The sequence below is a fragment of the Netta rufina genome (assembly GCF_964035555.1).
Source record: "Netta rufina genome assembly, chromosome: 1".
NCBI lineage: Eukaryota > Metazoa > Chordata > Aves > Anseriformes > Anatidae > Netta > Netta rufina.
This window is the reverse complement of record NC_140123.1, coordinates 53,846,868-53,853,210: the sequence shown is the minus strand read 5'-3', so window position 1 is coordinate 53,853,210 and position 6,343 is coordinate 53,846,868.

The following is a 6,343-nucleotide window of genomic DNA, read 5'->3' as shown; positions in this document are numbered from 1 at the left end:
CTTATTAAATTATTGATAGAGAAAATCCCCCATGTAAAACTTCCCGAGCCTGAGACGGCACAGGAGCTAATATTGTCTTTCTAATATCCACTTCATCAATATAAAAGTTAGAAAGCCTCGGCTCTCGAGCGGGTCCCCCCATCCCCTCGTTCATAATTAGAGCAGACCGCATTTAACATCTGCAAAATAGTCATGCTTATAAGGAATGAGAAATGCGAGATGTTCCATTCTGTTTGCAATGGTTAGACCGTTTTAATCTCTTAACTTCAATATATGTCCTCTAGCAGGCTATACTTCTTGGATTTCATTTTTAGATCCTTAAGGCTGCATATATCTGTCAAACAGCCATAATGAATTTAAAGTGCTAATGCCTAGAAGACCAGGAAAAAAAAAAAAAACACATTGAAATATATCCTCGCTTGATTAAATTACCACCTCTAGCTACTTTACCTCCTTATGTCCGACCAGATTTCCCTTTTTACTTACCAAGTACCGGATCTGGAAGATGTGGAAGATGTAATTTCATGGTTAAAAGAAACACACTCACACACACACACACACACGTCCCCAGAGCCTCCCCCCCCCTTTCAGACGTGTGCCCGGACCAGGGGGCTTGCCGGCGGCTCGTCCTCGCACCCAGCCCGGGGGTGGGCCGGGGTCCCCCCGGGGGACAGGGGCCGGGGTTTGTCGCCCCTCGGGACGGGACGGAGAGCCACGATCCCTCCGACGGTGCCGGCGGTGGCTGGGAGCCGCGGCGCCGGGAGGACAGCACGGTAAAGGGGGGGGTGGTGGAGAGGTGGGGGGGGGGAAGGAGAGATACATCGCTGGATAAGCGGCTTCTCTAGGTAAAAAAAAAAAAAAAAAAAAAAAAAAAAGTGAATGGCCCGCAAAAAAAAAAAAAAAAAAGGATGAATGCGGCGACACAAAGGGAGGGGGGGTGGGGAAAGGAAACGGGTCTGTGGCGGTGGGAGAGAAAGGTAAAAGTGAACAGAGGAGAGAAAAGGAGAGGAAAGAAAAAAAATGTAAATGAGTGAGACAAAAAAGCAAAGAGAAAAAGAAAAGAGAACAAGAGGGGGAAAGAAGTAATATTTTCCTTGATAAAAATGCACAAAAGGGAAGATGAACTTTGTTCTTTTTCTCTTTCTACTCTCCTCTCTCTTTCTGCTTTTCGCCTCGCAGCACGCCAGCCTAAGCTGAGAGCTGTAATGTCATTAAATTGCAAATGCTTTTTCATTTCCGACACACACTGTTTACTTATCTGGCAAAAACATATGTTGGAAGGAATCCGTTAAATTCTGCCCATTGCCTTGGGTAAAAGTGCAATGGAAACGGACCCACTGAGCTTCTTCTTTCTTCTTCTTTTAGCACTTCCCTTATCTACAAGACTGCTTCGCAGAAAACTGGCTAGTTCAATGAAAAATGAAGATACAGCAGGAGATTAGAGAAGAACACTGAGCAAAAAATTCCTGGAGAGAGGGTCACTCCATTGCAAATGATTTCACTCCTCTAGATCTGCATAAATTACTATTTTTAAGGCATCTCCAAAGTCTGTATATTTTTCTCACTCTGTCAAACATTTAATTTCACGCCCCGTGTTCTGAATATGCTAAAATGCATATCTCTGATGCACCTTTAAGCCAGAAAAACGAATGCAAAATTGAAGATAAAATGATGTGATTTGCACTACAAGCCTATTACTTGAGGTATTTACATATAGTTTACCTCTGCAGTTCTGAGAATGATTTATTAAAAAAAAATCTGGATTAAGCTCATATAAATATGTATAAATCTTTGTTTAGAAAATAGATTTTGCAGCTGTTGTGTCAAAAAAAAAAAGTTCTTTAAGATTCTGTGAAGAATTTTCCTTTTAGCGCGCTTGAAAAAAGAGGGGGAAAGGACAGCATTTGACATCCTGCTTTGGCAGGAAAACACACACGCACACACGTTCGGGATTTTTTTTTTTTTTCCTAAAGACTCCTTTTATTTCACACTTTTTTTTTTTTTTTTTTTTTTTTTTTTTTCGGTAAAGTTCCCCGGCCCCCTGCCTCTCCCTCCCCTCATTCGCCGGGCAGGAGCCGTGCCCTGCCTTCTGCCGGGCGCGGAGCGGAGCGGGGCTCAGGTGTAGTAAAACAATTGCGGGCTGGGGATGAAAAAATAAATAAATAATAATAATAAAAAAAGAGCCACAGTTCAGCCCAAAGCGATGCTCGCCCAGGTGCCGGTGCCCGCGGCACGGGCGGAGCGGCCGCCCCCGGCCCTTCCTTGCCCCCCCTCCCGGAGCCCCCCGGCAGCGAGCAAAGCACGGGAAGATGCCCAAATGTGTCCCCCCCGGCTGTATTAAGGTGAGTGGTGGCGGTGCCGGGCACAGGGCTGCAGCCACTTGAGCAGCCACAGCCGGGGGCTTTGCTTTGGCCGGACACAGAGCGGGGGTCGGGGTGTCCCCCCAGCCGGGCGCGGCCACCCCCGGTGGCAGCAGCTGGTCCTCGCCCCGCTGCTCCTCCCTCTGCCCTCCCCTTCCCGGCTAACGGGGAGCATCGCTGAGAGAAGGGGGAGACAGCCGAGGAGCCCGCGGGGGGCTCAGAGGGGTCCCCTCCTCTTCTTCTTCCTCCTCCTCCTCTTCCTCTTCCTCCATCCCCTGGCAGAGGCCAGGCTCGCAGCACACGGGACTCCCTGGCTTAATTAAGGGCAGGGGAAGCAGACGGGGTCACCAGCCCAAATCCCCGTGCGCAGGCCTTCCGCAGCCCCATAGGGTTACGGCCGTGCTCCATGAGGTTAATCCAAGCGAGCCTCCGAAACGCTTCTTCAGGCGCCACTCCAATTCCTGTTCTGCGATGCGTGGCCCAGGCGACAGCGGCTGTTTTGGGGCTGTTTGGGTAAGTGGGAAGCTTTTTGGGATAACCACATACCCGCCTAGGACTTTAGATAACTTCTAGACCAATCGAAGACTCAGTGGTGAAATCTGGACTTTGCGTGATGCATGAATTGCAGCTCCCGTAGGGACACGGTGCCCAGGCAGGGATTTTCTCCCTCAGTCCTATCATCCTACTCTCACCTCCAGAACACAAGAGCTTTCCACCACCCCTCACAAAACAGATGCCATTGCCTGATGTGACAACCTCACTGCCAGCGAGAGCCACCTATACGTGCTCCTGCCCCCTTTGGTCTCTAGGAACAGACCTAGGAGATAGGGGATTGAAACTCACAGACTGTGCACAACACACGCACTGGTAGCTACAAAGCTGGTAGCTAACAGCTAGGAGATTTTGAGATTTTAGCTCCTCTCCTGCTGCTGGGTGACAGCCTGATGCCTCGTCCATCCATAAGTCCCAGAGCGCCTGGGACCACTGGCAGCACTGACACAGACCGGAGCTGGCTCCCTCGCTCCCACACAGGTGGGAAGGTGGGGAAAATAAGGGTATGCAGGTCTCGAGGGGAAGCAGCAGTGGTCCTTGTGTACTGATGGCTTCAGTGACAAAGTCCCACGTGGCAGCGGAGACTCCTGAAGGCCATCGCTTTGCGTTTGAATACAAGAAAAATGAAAACATGAAGGAAAAGCAAAGACAGTCTTGAGGTGAGCTTTATTTTGGACAGAAAAGGTACATCTCATGCTTCCCAGTAATAGCTCTGCCAACCAGCAGGCTTGCAGTAGCTGAAAATAGTTACCTGTAAGAGGTGGCAGGAGGAAACCTGAGGGCAAAGCGCAGCCTCATGTGCCACGCTGGCTCCTAACAGATTTTGAGGGGGACGAGGCAGGCCCTCCCTGCCATGCAAGCAGAGCATTTGCCACCACACTGCAAGTTGTGTGCTACTGAGGCAGCGATCCCTCTTCAGCCAGGGCCAGCTCACTGCAACCCCACGGGCTCTGCAGCCAAGCGAGTCACCCATCGCCACTCCTCTCTGCTTCTTCCAAAGGCATTTATTCATTTCTAACAACGACCTGGCATATTCTGCTCTTTCGGTGTCAGGACTCCGGGTCTGCACCATCACGGCTACACCGAAATGAGTATTTAGAGAGGCTTAATCCCCGTTCAAACCAACCAGCAAAGCTGCAGTTCGCCAGGGCAGGGATGGACCGAGGTAAGGTTTCTGACACGCGAAGCTGCTGTGACTTCGCTGTAATTAACCACCAAGAAAGCTGGCTCTGCGCTGAAGGCACGGGCACACGCTGCAGCACTGCGTGCAGAGGGGACAGCTGCACACGCATGTAAGGAAAATCTCTCCAGGACCAAAATCACCCTGTGGAAAAGGGCAGGGAAGTGACCAGATAATGGCACTGAGTGCACATCTCCAGAACGGAGACCTGAAAACAACAAATAGAGCCCCAGGCACCCCAAGGGGACAAGGCGGTGAGCGAGGAGCGGATGCTCTCTCTCCCCCTGTCACTTCACTAATGAAAACAGGGTGACAGGAACACCAGCAGACCCTGCTGCTTCTCAGGTTAAACTATAGCACTGCCCCGTCCCTCACCACTTCGAGGAGCAATGCAAACAGACTGCAGGGAGCTTGTCACCATTTGCTTGTCTTCTAGGGGTCAGCAGAGGCTACAAACAGAGGGGCTGGAGGCACAAGTGCACGGGAATCGAGCAACGAGGAAGGTACAGAGATCAGACACCCACAGCTCCAGATGAGGAAATATCTTAAAAGTGTTTGTTGGTACTGCTCACCTTTGCGCCTTGCACAATACCCTCCCCCATTGCCTTTCTATGAAAAAGGAGCAATGCAGCCCCGCCACCCTGAACTCGCTGGGTTCTCCAAACCAAGCCCGGCGCTCTGCACGACTTTGACGCAGCATCATCCGAATGCACGGATTAAAACCACCCTGACCCCCCTGGAGCTGATGCAGCTCGTGTAGTCTGTCGCAGGACCGCGCATCTGAGCTGCGGGTAGCGTTGCCATATGCAGTGTAAGGAACCTTCCATATGGTTTCTGAAAAGTGGTTACAGCACACGTGCACCAGGCACTTTTCAAAGTAAAACAGATCTGTTCATTTTTATTTTCAAAATACCAAAGCAGTAAAATCATGTAATTGAGTAATCACTTGCCAAATTTCCTTTTTTAATCTAATCTATTTTGAGTTACATCAGAGCCAAAATGCAAATTAAACTGGTAATGTTCCAAGATTTTTTTTTTCCCTTTCAGAAAACACAATTTAAGGTACTCATAAGTAAGGAAATTTTAAAAACCATTTGTTTTGTATGCTGTAAACTCTGGAAAACAAGTTCCAGCCTGAAGTAAATTTTCATAGGTAATAGGTTAAATAGAAGGCTTATGTAAATTTTGATCTCATCCTAACAGCTCCATTTTACAAAATTTGATTTGAAAATAATTCCACGGTTTAAAGGGAGCCTCGCATGGTCAGAAAGGAGGCAAAAAGTACCCACTCTAACAGCACAGATGTACGTTCTTTCAGCTCTGACCACTGTATTGAAGAAGAGATTCCTGAGATTGCTCATTTGCAGCCTCCCTCGGTCATTTTTCTTGCTGTTGCAGCATTAAAAGCCAAACTAACTAACCAGCCTGGGCGCATACTTCAGTACTTGACTGCAAGGTAAGAAAGATCCTCTCCATCCTATCGGAGCCGCATGAAGAGCTGCATCTCAGCAGATGGATGGATAGAAGTAGCCTTCAAGAGTACCTGGTGCTGCAAACCACGGCTCTTTGGGTTGCAGTTGCTCAGATGAAGTCTCTCCCTACGTGCAGGCAGACCTCGTGGAAAGCTGTGTGATCTTCATGGTTACCTTCCACCCCAATGCTGCCACCTGTTGAAAAGACTGGCAGCCACTCAAGTGGTGGCTGTTTTCATGTTGCTTGCCTCTTCTTCCCTCAAAACTGCTTCAAACCGGGGGCTGCTTGTGACACCTCCTGGCCCCTTTTGTAGGGCTGCAGAGACCCTGCTCATCTGAAAGTACTGTAAAGCAGCAGAACTGTTCTCCCATTACTGAAAAAAAAGCCAGAAAAACAAAAAACAACCCATCCCCAAAACAACCCGACACTACTCTTGAAGAGGTTTTAAGGGAAAGAAGAGGCCAGTTCTTAGCACGCAGAACCTAGCAGAAGACGTGCACGAGATAGAGTTGGGAGTCACTAGGCTATGGTTTGCAGAAGACTGACCGACCTTGCAGCTGCCCTTCCAAAGGGGATCGTGCCCCTCTTCAGCCTGCCCGCTCTACCCCATCCCCTGCAGTGCCGCTGGTGCTCAAAAAATCCCCGTGAGCTGGTTCAGTGTGCTAAAACCATGGAGAACGAATCTGATTTTTCTTCCTGCTGCTGCTACAGGCTGAGTTTTCTATCAGTTTAACTCCTTGACTCCAACTCCCTTAAGCTGGGAGGTGACAGCCAGTGC